Source organism: Dipodomys merriami, unplaced genomic scaffold (assembly GCF_024711535.1).
Source record: "Dipodomys merriami isolate MVZ:Mamm:240054 unplaced genomic scaffold, mDipMer1.0.p SCAF_51, whole genome shotgun sequence".
Classification (NCBI taxonomy): domain Eukaryota; kingdom Metazoa; phylum Chordata; class Mammalia; order Rodentia; family Heteromyidae; genus Dipodomys; species Dipodomys merriami.
In genome coordinates, this window is record NW_027206080.1 from 10680468 (window position 1) to 10700308 (window position 19841).

The window sequence follows — 19841 nt, forward strand, 5'->3', positions numbered from 1 at the left end:
TCTGACACATATGTGAAAGGGAATACAAGAAGAAAATCTTCAAGAAGTAGAAGAAGTAGAGAAGGCACAAGCAAGTACAAAAAACAGCAGCATTTCATCAAAGAATGTGCTACAACCTATCCATGCACAATAAGTGACAGCTAATGTAACAATAATGAGCACAAGGGAAATTTTTCTAAACTACCTGTCACTAAATATCTGGCACCATTTGGTTACTCTGAATTTTGTCTCTGCTTTTCTCTGTCCTTTAAAAACGTTACATGTCCCAAAAATTGCAAAAGAGAATGCATTTTCCAGAGGTAAGGAACAATTCTTAGCTGGTGGCTCACTCTTATCATGCTAGCTGCTTAAGAGGCTGATATTTGAGGATTGTGGTTCAAAGCCAGCCTGGGCAGGAAAAGTTTAGGTGACTCTTACCTCTAATAAACTACTAAAAAATAGCCAGAAGTGGATCTATTGATCAAGTGGTAGAGTGTTAGCCTTGAGCATAATAATCTCTAATATGATAAAAGAAAATTATTTTGTTTATTAATTAGTAACCATTACTGGAAGGGCAAACAAAATTATAAGCCCTGCTTACTGAGCAGATGACAGAACATTTTACAGTATGTGGTTCAAGAAGTAGTTATGACCTTATGTTAATACCAAAAAAAAGTCATGGAGTGTGGCCTGTGGCTGCAGTGTATAGAACCTGTGACTGTTAGTTACCATGTCTTACTACCAGCTTTTATATATGAAAGCCCAGAGACTGAAGGCCATGGAGGAAATCATGATAAACTGGATAAGACATTGCCCCTTCAGAGCATATACGTAAGTGTCATGGTGAATTTTTTTTTTCTTCGGACTGTAGGCCTGGTCGCTGTCCCTGAACTCTTCAGCTCAAGGTGAGTGCTCTACCACTTGAGCCACAGTGCCACTTTCAGTTTTCTGGTGGTTAATTGGAGATAAGAGTCTCACAGACTTTCCTGCCTGGGCTGGATTTGAACCCTGATCCTCAGATCTGAGCTTCCTGAGTAGCACCTGGCTCAGGGTGAATTTTATGTGTCAATTTCCTGGGCCATAGATATGATTTATTTCTGGGTATGTGTCTATGAAAATGTTTCTAGCATTTGAAAGCTTGGCATTTGATCATGTGATTCCAGTGGACTGAGCAGATCATCCTCTCCACTGTGGATGGGCCCCAACTGACTCATCTGTTCACAGTCTGCACACGTGTGCGCACACACACACCCTGCTTTCTCTGCCTCCTCTTTTGAGTTGGGACATCTCATCTTCCATTGACTTCAGTCCATCTTCAGTTCCCCTGGTTGTCAGATCTTCAGACTGGAGTTGCGTTACATAGTAGGCCTTCTAGTTCTCCAGCTCACGAAGGACAGACAGCAGGACTTCCCAGCCTTCAAAAGAATCTGAGACAATTTCTTTTTTTTTTTTTGGTAGGTTGTGGGGCTTGAACTCTGGGCCTGAGTGCTGTCCCTCAGCTCTTCAGCTCAAGGCTAGTGCTCTACCACTTGAGCTACAGCGCCATGGACTTTCCTGCCCTGGCTGGCTTTGAACCGTGATCCTCAGATCTCAGCCTCCTGAGTAGCTAGGATTAGCCACTGCTGCCTGGCTCCTGAGACAATTTCTTACAATAAATAAATATATCTTTCTTTGGTTCTGTTTTCCTGGAGAAACCATGCCTCTGTGTTACAGAATATAACAGTATGATACAAAGTATAACAGTGGAACAAACAGATGAAATCTGCATGTTCCAAGAACTAGGAGAAAAGAGCCAAGTAGACCCAGGGTAGAAACTTCTACCGGCATCAGATCAATGTTGTTTAAACAGTAAGATAGATCTTTTTGTTAAATGATCTCATATAGATACACTTAACCAAATTAGACAACAGCCCTCAGTACCAACCTGGTTTAACTATTCAAGCTCATTTAGGATATAGGCACAGCAGGGCAGGAAGCAGGCACAGCCTTGGGTATATATTGAGAAGATTCACACAAATTAAACACAGTTCTGTGCAGCTTCTCCAGAACACAAGCAATCCAAAGGACATAAACATCAGACTTAGAGCATAATTCCAGCTGACCAATCACTGGATTTCTACAACAACAACAAAACACTCTTGTTTTCCTAAAATGTCTGGAACAGGGAGCCTACGCCCTTATTATTCCACTGTTCAGTCTGCTAGAAATGAGAGACCGCTCTTCATCGTGGCTTAGCAGTGACAATTATTTACCAAGATAAGGTCACACCAGGGAAGATGATTATTGCCCAACTCAATATTCATCATGACTAAGTAATATTGTGAACGACTTAGAGAAGTATCACTTCCCACGCCCCGTGGGAGTGTATGTATATGTTTTCTCTTTCAGTATAACCATCACCAGCCATCCCAAAGGACGATTTTCAATAAACCTTGATTTCAGGCAAGAAAGGCCCACCAAATCTCCCTCTGAATACTGTACACCCCCCACCCTGCTCTGTCTTCACCCTCTACCCCACTCACACCCTTCCCTCATTCTGCAAAAGCCTATTTCCTAGGCTCTCCAAACATTTGCCATGATTTCCAGTTCTGATAGGGAAAGAGAGAGAAAGAGAGAGAGAGAGAGAACTGAGCAGCTGTATCTGCTGGTAGACAGAATGTAAAGTCTGTCAGTTCTAAATATAGCCCAGTATAGAGTTTAATAGATAGATGATCCATAATACATCCAAGAAAAGCATATAGAAATATAAGCTGTCTTTTAGATCCTGAACATTATTCCTGGACACCTTAGATGGTCATCTAAGCAGAAGACACTTTTCTATAGTTCTGAGGCTAAGCAGTGAGGGAGATGAGAGAAAAAGAAGAGAGAGAGAGAGAGAGAGAGAGAGAGAGAGAGAGAGAGAGAGAGAGAGAGAGAGAGAGAGAGAGAGAGAGAGAGAGAGAGAATATTGAGGAAAGGCTCTGTGAGCTGACTTCCTGAGCATGCTGTGACTCATTCTTGCATGCACTCATTCATTTACAAAAACTGCCTTGGGGACCTTCTTGCGCTGGGTAGAGTTTAGACACAGAGGATAGAGCAGTGATCCAGGCAGACAGTTCTTCACTTGTAGGGAAAGAGACAAGAAACAAATACACATGGCTCTTGCAGACTTTCTAACTGTTACGCAAGAAATTAGTGGGATGTAATAAAAAAGAATAGCCTGGGAAAGGAAGAATGAATAGAACTGAGAGCTGGAAAAGATAGAGTCATCACATAGCCTCTGTAAGAAGAGCATATTTGAGCTGAAATCTGAAGAATATGCATGAACCGGCCACACCAAAAGCATCCCAGAGAGAACAAATATGGAGGCTCAGAAATTGGCAAATATGTGTTAAAAGTATAAAAGAAAGGCTGAGGACAGTGACTCATGCCTGCAATCCCAACTACTCATGGGATTTAGGTAAGAAAATTACAATTGGAGGCCAGCCCGTGCAAAATTATGTCTAGAAAGTAACAAACAAAAAAGGGTGGGTTGTGATTAAAGTGGTATATAGTACTTACTTTGCAAGTACAAGTTCCTGACTTCAAACTCCAATACCTCAAAAAATACAAAAATGAAACCATTATAATTATCCTCTTATATGGTAGAATGGTTGTAATACTAAAATAAAATTGGAACAATTTGGGTTGTAATTGTAAAGTGATTAGAATACCACATATAAAATTTATCTCAAAAAAGAAGGAAAATATGTCATTTGCAGGAGACTGGATGGAACTGGAGATCATCACGTTGAATGAAATATAGAATGTAGTTGTAACTATGGACTATTTGTGGGGAGAGAAAGGAAAAGAAAATGATGGAGGGTGAGTAATATCAAAATGCATTTGTCTATCTGAAAGATGGCAGGAGGATCTCACTGAAAGCTGTTGGACAATAGTCAGGGAATGGGAAAAGAGAAAGTGATAGAAGGGTTATTCTGATTAAACTTTAATATCTGCAAGTGTGAAATACCATGAAGAAACATCTTGAAGAATTAATATACACTTAAAGTTTATGATAGGAAAATAAAACAGGTTTTGTTGGGGACCAAGTATCAGAAGGAGAGGTGAGGACCAATGAAGAAGGTTAATGAGAAAGAATAGGGTTGAAGTAGTTTATCTGCATATATATAAATAGAACAATGAAACTAGCTCACTTGTTTTAAGAGGGGGAGTAGGATGTGGGAGAGTAATAGAAGGGGTGAATTTGATGGGGTACATGGTGTGCGTGTATGGAAATGTTACAATAAAACCCTCCTTGTACAATTAATCTATGTTAGAGTCTTTGAAAATTAACTGAAGTATACACATTACCTAAATAAGGCAATTATAACCCCTCCATACAACACTTTAATAGCAATAAAATTATCTTTTAAAAAATTAACTCAGCCCCTTTATATATCACCTTAATAATAACAATAAAAATATTTTAAAAAATTAACTCAGGATAGATGAGAGACATAACACCAGAGCTAACACTATAAAACTCTTAGAAGAAAACATCAAAAGAAAGCTTCCTGGCTTTGGACTGGGCAATGGTTTATTGACTAGGACACCGAAAGCACTGGCAACAAAAGGATTTCAGAAAAGCCGGATTTTATCAAAATGTAAAATGTGAGCTATCCACCAAGTGACAAGGTAATCCATTGAATGGGATAAAATATCTGCCAGCCATATATCTGATGATGTCTGTGCTCACATACACACAAACCCACTTGCATGAGCTCAGCTAAAATACATGACATACAGCAAGCAGTTAGGGGCACCAGGTTAAGTTGAGCCAAAGCCACTGTGCACAGACCATCTGTGAAAGTTCTTTAGGCTAGACTTCTGGCTTCTTTTCCCAGTCTTTTATTTTCTGTTTGGAGTTGCTCTTCCCTAGGTTCTAACTCGCATTGCCCAGGACAGAAACACATCAGAATTTGGAGTGGGGGACTTCTATAAGAAGCCCATCAAGTGACATGTGTTGGTTGCAAAAACAGGGGGAAAAAAGTGAACCAAGAAACAAAGAAAAATGCACCACATGGGTAAATGAAAAATGTAGTGAGAAACAACTAGCTGCTGCTCAGTCAATTACTCCAGAGCCCCAGCAATTGTCTACACTTGCCTTCCTCTATGTGTCAGCTTCATCCTCAGGCTAGACTCCTTTAAGACTAGATGGACAGGTACATGCATCTGGCCCAGTCCTTCTATCTCTACACCCAATTAGGAGGCAGGGAAACTTGCTTCTAAAACCAACAAGTCTTCCACTCTAATGGACCAACATAATTTCCCTAAACACCTGGACCAGGCCACTGTGATGAGGGCACTGCTGCTGCTGAATATCACAGATTTACCCCTAAGAAGGCAATCCCTCAGTCACTATGGCAACACAGATGGGATGTGCCGATTGGTTCATGTCACTGGGACTCACCCCCTCCCTTCTAACTGAGGCTGGTGGTGTCAGGAATCAACCCCACCCAGGAAATCATGCTAAGAAGCAGGGAAGGAGAAATTTTCCAGAAAGGAAAGCAACCGAATGCATCTCAGGTAGATTCTGGAACAACTGAAACAGGCCCATTCAGTAAAGAAAGACAATAGTGTTGTGTGTGATATCTGGGGAGATGAACCAATGCCTGTAAAGCATTTTGTAAAAATGATCTACTAAACAATCAATGTGGAATCACCCAAGGCTTCTCATCCTACTAATTCTGTGCACTGCCCGCACTCAGGATGTCTCTACTGCTGTTGCTCTGGCAGCAGCCCTGCTTGCCAAGATTGTTATTATGAGCTATGGAAGCCTGGAGGGCTCTTGGCTGTTGGTTTGTCTCTGCCACATTTCTTACCTATATCGTAAGATAGCTCCTTTAATAGAATATAATAGGGAAACAACGCTGGAGGAAGGTTTGCAAGCATGGAATCAAGACACAGCCTTGCAGCCAGTTCTCAACACAAATCTAACACTTTTTTAGAAGGGTGTTGGCCAGTCACACCTTCAGCTTTTCTCATTACTTTTCTCTGAAGGGAGCAAGGCAATTTGCACCAGCTAATCAGCGAATCGCCTGTTTGTTCTCAGGTAAAGGTCAGGGGAGGATGGGGTTGGAAGTCATCTCCCTTGGGTTCTAATCTAGCCCTATGCCAGCATTCATTTCCTGACTCCAGTCCTCTAATGTCTGGGAGTCTCAGTTCTTCCTCTAAAAACCCAGCAAAGTTTTTTTATCTTCTCACATTGTAACATTCTAGGGTAAACGATGAAAAGTTTCCATCCTAGTTCAAAATGTAAAAGATTCTCTTAATTTGGGCGTCTTGAGAAAGGGACAGATGGATTATTCTCTTAATTTGGGCGTCTTGAGAAAGGGACTGAGATGGATTTTTATGTGAGGAAGTTTGTAAAGGTTGCTCAGAGAATGGATACTTGATCACAATGGCTCAATAACTACGTGCATAGGACCATATAAAATAATGCTTATCAAACTGAACTCCAAGAAATGGAAATGAGATTTTTTTATTGAACTGTTTGCAGTTATGTCTTTTTTCTTTCTGTTTTCTCCTTTGTTTTATTCCCTGGTGTCACTGTTTCTGATTTCTGTACCCTTTTTCTTGTATATGAGTTATCTGATTTGGGGAGGGGAAGGGGAAGCACAGAAATAGTGAGGTGAAGGTTGAACCAATTCAGCAGTGAAAACTACTAGACAGTAGGGTGAATTTTACAACTTGGGGGAGGGAGTGGGAGGAAATGAGGGAGAAGTTAACACTGTTCAGAAGAATTGTACTCATTACTTATGTAACTGTAACCCCCCTGTATTTCACCTTTAGAAAAAAATTTTAAAAAGAAAGGACACTGGTAAGGGAAAGGACATGTTGAGGAAAGTTGAGCTTTCATGCAACCTTAATGATGGTTTCAATCATCTTCACACAGAGAGTATTTCACCTGGGTTAGCTCTTCAGAGCCCATAGTGTAGCAAAGGGGCTAGACCAAGTCCCTGGAGACCACCTCCCCCCAGAGAGCATTCTAGAGCTTAGGCAAAGTGGTTCTCTTTAGCTGTTGGAAATGGCCTGAGGGAGGACTCGAAGTAAATTATAATAGTCAGCACTTCCATCAACTGGAAATTGAATACTTCAGTCCTTACAAGGAAACTTAGGGATCGAGGTGGTCAACCACCACATCTCTATAGAGAGGAGCAAGGCAACAGGACCATGTGTCTTCCTGAAAGGAAAATTAACCCTCACCTGACAGTGTACTGAACACAACTCAATTCTGCAAATAGCAGCTGGGCTTGGAAGGCAATGTAGAGAGCTAATGACTTTGCAAAGGGAATTTTAATGGATTCCCTCTCCCTACCGCCCAAAATAAAGGAATTCGATGCATTAAATGTTACTTTGGAAAACTGCTCTACCCTTGTATATTCTTGTGACAGTTGAAAACATATTGTTACACATTATTAACATTTCCTCTGTTTGTACCTTAGGGAATTAAAGACTAGTAGCCCTTTTCCCAAAGGGGTCCTATGTCTGAAGAATTTTCTTCTATTGCAAGAGTTAGAAATTTAAAAAGAAACTTTCTTTACAAGCTGAGATAACCTAGCTAATTTCAACATTTGTTTTTCTTTAACTTGATGATTTTCTCTGACTTAACTATTTCAGAGGATGCATTTCTTATTTTCTGTCCTTTGGTTTTGAGCAAAAGGCACATCTTAAAAATATCCAATCAATACAGAAGATGTGACTCCATTATGTATCACTTCCTTTAATAGAGTCTATTTTAAACCTATCTTCCTGGAACTAAGATCTCCAGTGGTTTATCAGAAATAATTAGACATCTTGAATAAAATATTTTTATAAGTCCGTAACTGCCTCTTTGGGTATAAATTTATGCGAAGCCATCCTAAGAATTCTCTTAAAGCCATCCCACTTAAAATGATATCTCCACTGAAACAGAATCATTCTACTGTGGTTATTTAGGAGGAAGTATAGAGAGGCAGAAACCCAAAAATACTTATTAGAATCAATCAAGGGTTTAAGAGAATTCAACTTCTGCAGTGTAACTCCAGGTGTTAGAAGACACTTTCTGTGGTTGAGAAAATTCTGTGTTATTTAATCAATTGTAAAAAGAAAAAAAAAGGTTTATGAGGAGTTCATTTGATGCCAAATATCCCTAGAATAAAATGTCTCACCCTCAAGAAATTTACAGTCTCACTGGGAAGAACCTGAGCATATGACATAATGAAGGCACCATTCCCTCTGAAATGCTGTAACTTTCACGGTTTCGGGGAGGGAGGGCTGCTCAGTCACCACAGGCTGATGTAGTTACGAAAGGTTTCACAAGGGGTTAGGAGTAAAGCCTTTGAAAACCCCAGTTGAACTTCAAAAAAAAAATATTTTCTAAGAGGGGCAGTGTTTTACGTGTTTATTACTTATTAATGTCCTATCTATAAATTATTGATTAGACTGCTGAACACTGAGTTGCGCTTGAAAGGACTTGCCTAGAGTGAGTCAGGTGAACGCAGAGAAAGGGAGGACATTGAAAAGGTCTAAGAGCTTGTGGCACTGCTCAAGAGAAAGCAGGCCTGGATCCTGGGGGGGAGGTGGGGGAGGGGCGGCAGGAAGAAAGCGATGATCTGTGGTAGAGGTAGAAAGAAAGGCCCAAAGTAGTAGCAAGAGACAATAAAGAGGGGAAGTCCCACCACCAAAATTGTTCCAAAATTCAGGGCCAGATTTGCTTATGCTTCAGTAGGAGTTGGGAGGGATTTTGACCCCTTGGGTGATTTCAAACCCCTGGTCTTGGGAAATATCAAATACTTGGGGGGGGGGGGGGCAGAGGAGATGCGAATGGAAAGGGTTAGGACTTTTTATGGTCTTGCCCATTTTTGTTCATTCTAAGCCTTTTAAAAGTAAGCATGAGCACGTGGATGTAGGCCTGAATTACAGCTGACTCATTCACTTCTCCCTCAATAGAGAAATCTATGTGACTACATAGAAGGCAATAAGTAAAGAAAATGATCATGAACTGTGAGAGATTGTTGTAAGCATGCACACGCGTGAGCACCTCATATCATCATCACAAAAACCCCACTGCAAAGTGGTGGTCTCCTGATGGCATGATGGGAAAGTGAGGCTCCTGGAGACCATAGAAATTGCCATTGGGAAGGATTTGAATGAGCTTCACATTCACCCATGGAATGACAAACCAAATCAATCACTCAAGTAAGAATGCCCCGTAGGAACAAGCATTTAACCCAAGTAGCAAGGTTCATAAAGCATGTGCAAATGGTAACAAAATGTTCCCATAAGCTGGTGCTGGTGGCTCATGCCTGTAATCCTAGCTACTCAGGAGGCAGAGGATTGCAGTTCAAAGCCCTCCCAGGCAGAAAAGTCTGGGAGAGTCTTATCTCCAATGAACCACTAAAAAGCTGGAATGTGGAGCTGTAGCTCAAGTGGCAAAATGGAGTGAAAAAGCTCAGGGATAGCACCTAGGCCTTGGGTTCAAACCCTAGGACCAGTACATACACACACAAAAAGCTTCCTAAATAATATCTCTTTTGACTCCCTATAATTTGTGAGGAAAATATTTTACTTCCTCCTCTGCAAATTAAAAAAAAAGACATCCAGGAAGTGTTCATGAATCACCTATGTCCTCTCGGCTGATAAGAATAGATTGGAACAAGATTCTCATCCATGTGTTGGAATAACAAAGCCACCTTTGTTCACTAGTCTTGAAGCCCAGGAAGAGGAAAACTGAGTGAGGAATAGGACCCCATAGCAAGGAGCACAATCACAGCTTACTGAGTTAGGTCAACCTTCCTGTGATTATGACTCTCACAATTCCATGATACCATCATCCTGCATGCAAGGCATGCAGAATCCATCTTCTCCTATTCCTGAAGGTAGCCGTGTTTTAAATCTGGTAGACAGCAGATGGTGAACACAGCATCCTACTCTATACCAAGTCTTGAACCGTGATCCCACGAATTAGCAGAGACACCAGCAGAATTCTTGGGCATTGGGGAAAAGCAAGAAGGCAGTATAAGGAACAGAACCACACTTAAAACGTTGCCTTGGGACTCAGCTGATGAGAAGCCTGCCTGGCCTCTGCCACTGGGCATGTTACCATGGCAATGAGGTTCCTGGGAACAGAGTCTCTCCAGCCAAACTCCCTGCCCAGCCTCCAGCTGCCACCCCACAAAGCCAACTCATCTTGTGGAAGGATCATGTGGAAGAAGCCATTATGATAATGTAGTTCCTTGCTGACTTTGCCTTTGGGAGCACCAGGCAGATCCCTTGTGCCAGACTTTGTTCAAATGGAAGAACTAGAGGAGTTGCTGCCATGACAACCCAGTTCCCCTGCCCATTTATACCATCTGTGAGCTGGGGGAGATCCCTGGAGGAAGTGGTTCCCCACCTACTTCACCAAGGCAGGGAGATCGCCAAGGACACACAGATGGAGAGGAGCCTTGGGGAATGTTCCCTCTAGCCTGAAATGGCTGCTGCGGTTGCCGTAGCAACCAGATACTTTGCCCACCAAACCATGAAGGAGGGAGAGCTGACTGCCAGAGAGCCAGACTATGCCAAAGCTGCTCAGGGCTCCCACTTAAACAGACTCTGTGGAGGGCGGGTCCCCTGTAGGTTGGCATGTCCCTGGGCCCCCATTCCTGAAAGATCTGAAGGGACTGGCTGGCAATCTTCCATCAAAGGACAGTGCCCCCCGGGCACCCTAGGCTAATACCTGTAATCCAAACTACTCAGGAGGCTGAGATCTGAGGGCTGTGGTGAGAAGCCAGTCCAGGTAGGAAAGTCTGTGAGATTCTGATCTCCAATCAAGCTCCAAAATTTCTGGAAGTGGAGCTGTGGCTCAAGTGGTAGAGCACTAGCCTTCAGCACAAAAGCTCAGGGGCAGTGCCCAGACCCTGAATTCAAGCCCCAGGATTGGAACACACACACACACACACACACACACACACACACACACACACACACACACACACACACACACACACACACACACACGACAGTGCCCACATAGTGCAGAAGACTGAAAAGACATGGCTCAAGAAGATATGGGATGGTTGCTTTTCACCCCAATCTTGACTTACTTAGTGGCAAGCAAGTGAATTGCTTGTCTCACAACTTTTCTTATTTTTCCTCTGTGTTCTTCAGTTTCTTTGGGCAAATCCCTTAACAATAATATATCTACTATTTGGGTAGGTGAGTTTTGTTAACTGGAGCAAAAGGAATGGAAATGGGATCTGGGATGATCACTGTAGAAGAAAGTATCCCTCCTTCAAATAAATTCTGATTATAATATCTAAATAATGTATGTGTTGTTATAGTCTAGGTGTTGCATTCTAAACTATAAAATGAAAGGGTACTAAATTAAAAATGGAGGTGTTCTAGGAATCAAAAGCAAGAGTTCAAGAGTCCAAATGCTGTTGACAACAAGAAATACATACAGCCTTTGGACTCAAACACCTCCCAGAGCACATCCCTGTGAGTATCATATTTAGTCAAATCTGAACACCAGGAGTGAAGGAAGAATAAAACACACTGATACATACTTGACTTGTCTTTTAATTCCATTTCCTCTAACTGGCTCATATTCTTACCTGGTTCATAAAACCAGCCCTTGGCACACAATGGAGGTGGGTACTGACTTAAGCCAGCTAAGAGGCCACATAGTTATATTTGCATCCATGAGTAAAAAGAATCAAGTTATTTTTACCATCAGCTTATCATCCGAATGACACAAAGATGTGACACAGTGACCTTAGCACAAGATTCCAGCTACAGATTACCCTCCACATTCTAGGGGATGACAATTACAGTCACTGTTTGTTGGGGCCTGTCACAAAGCAGTCACATTGATAGAGTGCTTCTGTAAACCTTCCTTTTCATCATCATGACACACAGGGAAAGAGAGGTATCTGTACCCCACAGTGCACTTCATAGCACGGAGGATAAGAAAGATAAGTAATTTTTGCTAGTGGTTGCTTGGCTCAACCCCAGGCTTTGTGTAGAGCCAATAGTCTTTACAACTGGGCCCAAAGCTTTGCAGGTGGTTATGTATGGAGGAGACGATCCCTACCAATCCTCCAATGAGACCACTGGCTATGTCAGCTTCAGGCTCTCCCCTCCCCCCAGGGGCTTTGCTAGCATGATTTGATTAGTTCTGAAATGCCCCCATCATTCTATGGTTCTATTCTATATTTTAGTTCTAAATATACAGAGCTAATATTACTTAAGCTGCTATGATAATAAATATAGGAAGGAAGAGAAGTGATATGAATCTCCTAACAGCTTTACAAATCCCCTGGGGAAATGAATATATATTTCCAGCTAATAGGCGATCATTTGGTTTAGCAAATTATCTATGTAAAAGTACTCACTAACTCTAAAATATACAAGGTAAGCCCAGCCCCAGGTAGAAAAGTCTGAAAGAGTTTAACCTGTAAAATGTTCCAATTGACCAGAAAAAATGCTGGGCTGGAGGCATGGCTCAAATGGTAGAGTTCCAGCCAAGCAAGCAAAGCTGAGCACATGGGGCCTTGAGTTCAACCCCCAGTCCCAGAAAAAAGTGCAAGCTAAAACTGTGTACCATTTTACCTATCTTAGTTTATCCAGTTGAAGAGATATGTTGACATGCACAAACAGACTTATGCATATACACACAAATAGTTTTAATGAAGTTGGGGCTTCTATCCACTGAGAATAGAAATTTTAAATTGTAATTGCTTTCCTAAAGGCAACTGAGCAAGGTTGTGTGTGTGTGTGTGTATGTGTGTGTGTGTGTGTGTCTGTCTGTCTGTCTGTCTGTCTGTCTGTAAGCTTTCCTACCACTTGGCCCATTGCCCTTCCAGAAGTGTACTCTAAGGAATGAAAGTAAGAATACAACATTGACAACATTTATTATTCATTTATGATAGTAATAATAACAAACAACTGAAAAATGAATAGTGTAACAGCAATGACCTTCAGCTTGGTGTCATCTCATTGTAGTCATGCTGGGATTGTCCTGCATCTCTTCAAAACCATAGTTTCAAAAGCTATCTAAAGACATCAGGAAATGGATACCCCATAATGCTAAGTAAAATAAACAAGATGCAAAATTATATAGAGAACATGAGTCTGATCTTGCAAGATATATCATATAGATATATCTATATTACTGAAACTTTGTCAAATATTTCCCTTTTTCTTATTGGAAAATATGGTTTGTATAGAAAGAAATATGATATGTATATGATATGTATAGAATAATAGCATTGTTATTTTCTGGGATTTTAACTTTATTTTTTTCTAAGCCAATTCCCAAGACTTAAATTATTATTAAAAACTACTCTATTGATTTTTAGTATCTGGTACTATAAAGAAAATGGACCCATTTCGCTTCCTATTCCTTTATTAACTATAGGTTTTTTTTCCTGTTCACTTAGAGGAAAATTTTTACCTCAATTATTATCTTCTCTCATCCTTATTTTATAATCTTCCTGACAATTCATGCTTTTCTCTGTATCCTCATTGATATTTAATGAAAAGATGAAAAGAAGCTCATTATAAAAATCGTAATCTTAACTTTATCCTTTATATTTTTCTTGATTTTTGTTGTCGTACTAGGGTAAGAACTCAGGGCCTTGTGCTTCTTGGCTTGTTTTCTTGGCTGGCATTTTAACATTTGAGCTGTGACAGCCTAGATTTTTGCTGGTTCTTTTGGAGAGGGAGTTTAGTGAACTTTTCTGCCTGGCCTGGCTTCAAAGCATGTTCCCCCAGATCTTAGCCTCCTGAGTTGCTAGGCTTATAGGTGTGTGCCCAACTTTTTCTTGAATTCTCAGTGATCATATTTACCATTTCTACAGGCCGAAAAAAAAAGTACAAGTTTCAAAAATAGAAATCAAAATAGCAAATGAGCCTGGCCAAAATAATGTACCAGACTTTTCCACCTCATCTCATCCATCAGGGATGATGAGCTAACCAAGGCTTGGAAAAACAACCCAGACTGGAAGTGCCACAATGGTCCTATGAAAAACAATGGGTTTCCCACTTGGGCTTGGGGACATGGGCTTCTACCTGTAGAATATGTCAAAGGAAGCTCCTGGATGACTTCTGCTGAAATACAAAGACCTAACATAAACCGTTTAGACTATTACACCTTCTAAGGAGGTGGAAGCCTGTGTCAGGGCCTGAATAACTATTTCTAGTACCTTCCTTCATGTAAGCATAGCCTGACTAGGTTATCAATAAGAGAAAGTGAGCCAGGCGCTGGTGGCTCAGGCCTGTAATCCTAGCTACTCAGGAGGCTGAGATCTGAGGATTGCGGTTCTAAGCCAGCCGGGGCAAGAAAGTCCGTGAAACCCTTATCTCCAATAAACCACCAGAAAACCGGAAGTGGAGCTGTAGCTCAAGCGGTAGAGGGCTAGCCTTGAGTTGAAGAGCTGAGGGACAGCACTCAGGCCCAAAGTTCAAACCCCACAACCGACAAAAAGAAAAAAAAAAAAGAGAGAAAGTGATAGGGAAAGACCCTGTCACAAATGGAGCTGGTTTCAGGAAAGGGTCAGAGAAAGAAGGACCATGCAGCTGTGTGGAAGGCACACCATTGCCAGGCGTACAAATGATGGGACACAGGCCCCAGGAGTAGCACCCACTCCTCCTGTGACTCCCCCTCTGCTCCTGATTATCTCAGATACCTGAAAATATGATCCAATCAGCCTTTCAGAAAAACACCGACTAATGAGCCACACTTCCTTTCCCTTCATTTGTCTGTTCTCCCTGTCCATGTAACACCCTTCCTAAACTTCCGGAATTATTTTCAAAGGGGTGGCCCTTCCCACTTTCCCCTCCCCCCCCCCCACCTCTCCCATGATACTCTGAATCTTTCAGAAGAAAAATAAAAGAATGTATCCAAATTCTTTCAATGGTCTTATTTTGATTAGGTTTCTTTTTTCTTGGTTTTTTTTTTTTTTGAAGCTACCTTTTCCACTTGGAGCTAATTTCTTAACAAACTAAAAATAGCTGTTTTGTCAATATTAGTAGGAACTGAAATAAAAAATAATGCCCCATTCATTTTGATGATCTATTCACAAGCCTCAAGAAACATTCAAAGAGGTTCATCACTGTCATGAGATGAGGAAGGCAGTCATTTTCAAAGGTAATATTTATGAAATGCTTCCATGCATTTAATCATCCTTCAGTGTTCCTGTAGGTCAGATTCAATTTAGTCAGCTGGAGATACTGTGAGGCAGCAAGGAGGAAATGCAAAGAGGAAATGCAGCAATAATGGTAGCCTTTCCAGACCTGCCCATGGAAAACTCTTTGCTCCTGGAATCTCAAAGCAGGTGTATAGAAAAGAAAGGTTACAAATGTGTGATAAGGAAAAGGAAATGCAAAGAAACCTTTAGACTTTAACTTAAAAAACAAAACATGCAATGAGAGCCTGGAAGATTTTTATAAAGCAACAGATTTACAGGTGCCAAAAGAATACAAAAGCCAAATTGCATTTAAAAAATATATACAACTGTAGGAATATCCAGCTGTACCTATAACTTCCAGATGCTCCCAAGTCTGCATTATTTCAGAATTGATTCAAGAATAATTCCAGTTCTATGGAAGAAGTCTGGAAAGATCTGTAATTAAATTTGGGGATTTAGATAACCATAGAATAAAGAAAGACTCAGATCGGTGGAGTTGATGAAGTATGGCCTCGAGGAGAAAGTGGTTTGGAAATCTTATTTTCAATGTGTCAGGACATAATGAGCAGAAGAGAAAAGATCACATATCCATAGTAGGCGTGGACTCACTCCCCTCTCCCATGTACATGCACACTCACACACACACATGCACACACACACACACACACACACACACACACACACAAAGCAATACCTACAGAAGATACTAGAGTGGAAAGAAAGCATGTGGCAGAGAAAAGATTCCAAAATGATAAATAAAACAGATTTTAATAGAAAAGTAGAATATAGTTTACTCTCTTTTTTGCCAGTCCTAGGGCTTGAACTCAGGGCTTGGGCCCTGTCCCTGAGTTTCATTTGTTCAAGGCTAGTACTCTAATACTTGAACCACAGCACCACTTCCAGCATTTTCTGTTTATGTGGTACTGAGGAATTGAAACCAGGGCTTCATGCATTCTAGGCAAGCATTCTACCACTTGGCCACATTCCCAGCCCCTAGTTTACTCTTTAAATAAGAAATGAAAGGTCGATTTTTTTTCCTAACCCTTTCTATTCCTGCACACTCAAAACATTTATGTATCTTACTTTATTTTATTATCTTTAAACATTGATGCAAAGGGGTCTCAATGCAGCATGTCAATTTATGAGCACACTTATTCAGTGTCACCCAACATGTAATGAAAAGCACATGATATGCTTCACATGATACACTTTGTCACAATTATCAGAGAAAGAAAGAACCAGCCCTCACAATTAAATGTCAAAAGGAAAAAGAATTCCACTTCATGCAGAAATAGGGAAAAGAGAAGGAAGAAAAGTGAATGCTGAACAGGGTGTGGCCACCTTGCCTGTTCTGGAAAAGCAGCTTTCCTTGGCCCTTTATCCAAATGGCTAAAAGGAACGGAAAGAGCTTAATTCTGTTGGAATTCACATTTATATGAACAAAGTCTAAGCCAGAGGGCTAGAGATGTGTCAAATACAAAGTAGCTCCACCTCTAAGAATTCCTAACTGTCTAACAGGACCCAGGTGGGAACAGGATATAAGTAAACACAGTCTTTATGGTTTTTATGTTATTTTGGGGTGGGGGGTCGATCGTGGGGCTTGAACTCTAGGCCTGGTCGCTGTCCCTGAGCTCTTCAGCTCAAGACTAGCACTCTACCACTTGAGCCACAGTGCCACTTCCGGCCTTTTCTGTGTATGTGATGCTGAGGAATTGAACCCAGGGCCTCGTGCATGGGAGGCAAGCACTCTACGGCTGAGCCACCTTCCCAGCCCCTACAAGCTAATATTAAGGATACCCAACCACCTGTAGAGAAGGACACTAGTTCCAAGATAAGCTAAAGGCAGTACCTCTCAGATATGGCCAGCCTACCCAATAGACATCGTTTGTGCCGAAAACTAAGAGTTCTTTTTCAATGCTGTTACTGTGGCGTCCAGGGGGAGAAAGAGACTTGCCTAGCTGACAGAACGAATGCAGGCTGTCACTCTCAGGGTTGCTCATGCGCAGGCCTCCTCCCTTCCCTCTGCTTACCATCCTTCCTGATTTGCTGGAAGGTCTGTTCCTTGTGTCTATCTTGTTCTCATTGATGGAACATGGAAGGACCTGGACAGGTAGATGAGAGAAACAAGGAGAAGAAGGAAGTTGTTTTTGAACTATCCTGAGAGATCCTCAGAGATATGCTGCTCACACACACCACACCTGCACCCAGTGTGTCTACAACAAGAAGGACCTGGGGTCCAGAACTTCCTCTGCCCATGTAGACTGAGCTGCCCATCTAGGGATGTATCTGGTGAGGCTGGAGGTGGGGGGCAGGGGGAGGGGGTGGGGATGGTTGCTGATGTTGGTAAAGGATTGCTTGCTAGGTAGACCTCCAGGACAGGAATAATGGAATGAGATTAGGATGGCTGAGTCTTGAAATGATTCAAGCTAACCTCAATCCTGCAGCAGTAGTTCCCCCATTTTATGCTCAGACCAGCTAGAAGGCTCCTTGTCCTCAAAGGGCCACTGCCTGGTAGCCATCTGAAATGTCTCGGCACCCCCTAGTGGTCTCTAGAGAGGACATCACCTGGAAGGTGAAGTGATGGAATGCTTGTTTGTAAACGTGTTTTCCCTTCCCAGTGCACATCTGACTTACAGAAGCCACATCATCTCAGAAAATGTTTGCTAAGCAAAGAAGTTTGCTTTCCACTGTGTCAATGCTTCTCCTTAAACAGTTTCTGTATCAGGGTAATGGACAATGTTTCTGCATGCTGAGCTTGTGGTTTCTTGATTGTTTGTTAGCAAATTGGAGCCTCTGTGGAAATGGAATGAAGCTCCCTTTCCTGGGTTAGGAACAGAGCAGAGGTAATTCTCAATGTGAGCCTGGTGCAGTATTTTCTGTGGAATGGCCCTTGCCTTAGCAATCTGATATTGATAGATAGGTTTTACAAATATCTATGTAGAACAATAATTAAAATATGCCCCTCATTTAAAAGACATGAATTTTGATGCCAGATTACCTAGATTCAAGTTCATATTTATCACTTACGTGCTATGTAACCTTGGAAGAAGGTACTTCTCTGTGCCTCAGTTTGCTAATCTCTAAAACTCGGCTAAAGACTTCTGGTAGGATTACTTGGAGGATTAGTGAGTTAGATCTGTAGAGCACTCAGAATAGAACTTCCCACTTGACATCAGAGCCATTATTATGTTGGCTATTGTGAAAGCAGTTGTTATGTGTCATGCATATCAATTTTTATTACTATTAAGTCTTTTTTACATTAGAGGGGTTTAAGCTCAGGGCTATTTGTTTACTAGGCAAGTGCTCTACCACTTGAGCCATGTTTGCAGCCCTTCTGTCATTTTTGTTATTATTATTAATTATTGCATGCTTATTACTATCACTTCCTATATCTCCACAATTCTGTTATCATCTCTATTTCAGGGATTAAAAAAATACTAAGGCGACAGGCACTGGTGGCTCACACTGGTAATCCTAACTATTTACGAGGCTGAGATCTGAGGATCATGGTTCAAAGCCAGTCTAGATGGGAAAAGTCTGTGAGATTCTTATCTCCAATGAACCACCAAAAAAAAAATGCCACAAGTGGAGTTGTGGCTAAAGTGATAGAGAGCTAACTTTGATCAAAAAAGCTCAGGGACAGTGCCCACACTCCAAGTTCAAGCCCCAGTACCAGCACACACACACACACACACACACACACACACACACACACACACACACACACACACACACACACTACTGAAGCAGAAAGACATCAAGTATCTTGCAAAAAGTCACAGTGTAAATGGTTGTGCTAAACTGGACTTCAGCACTGGGGCCTTTGGATATACAATCAGTCACAGGAGTTCAGAGACTCATAGGGTAAACTAGTCAGCTAAATATGTATGTGTGAGAAAAGATTGTTGCTCCTCAGAGAAAACTGAACGCAGTATTGTGTGGTAGAGAGAAAGGGATACTAATTGAGTAAGAGATCAGGAATCCTTCACTGAGGAGAAAGGGCATGTGCTAGGCCATAAAAGTTGGACAACAGAAGGAACATGGGACCAGAAGGGAAATCTTGAACAAAGACAGAGCTATGTGAGAAGACAGGTGTGTTCTGGCATGATGGGGTCTTGGCTTGATTGTGATCTGTTCCCCATGGTTTCTCTTTCTCCCCTTGTAGCACATGTTCCCACCATGACTCCATGCTCTGATGTCACCAGAAGGCTCCACTCGGGGTCACACTAATGCAATCGCATGATCTTAGGCTGTCATCCTTCAAAACTGTAAGCCAACTAGACCTATTTTTCTTTTTATACATCACCCAGGATCTTCTTTTTTGTTACCATCACAAAGTAGGCTAATAGACAATAAGCTAACTCAGCCACGTTCACCCAGTCACTGTTAGAATTGGAGAGGAAAGTAGTAAAAGCAAAGAATCTATCTTGAATAGATATATAAGAAGATCAAAGTCAAATCTAGAAACAGAAAGAGTGGGACACTCAGTGCCCCCAGACACTAGACGGCAACTTCACAGGGATGCTAATCCCTTAGTGGTCATGAAAAGGGACCTGAGCACCAGTTTAGAAGATCTTACTCAGCTGGTCCCAGTGGCCAACAGTGAAACAATGGAAGTACAGACAACAGAAGCACTTAAGGGATTCCAGACTGAGCCCCTCCGACCATCAAACAGTAAGGACTGAAGAA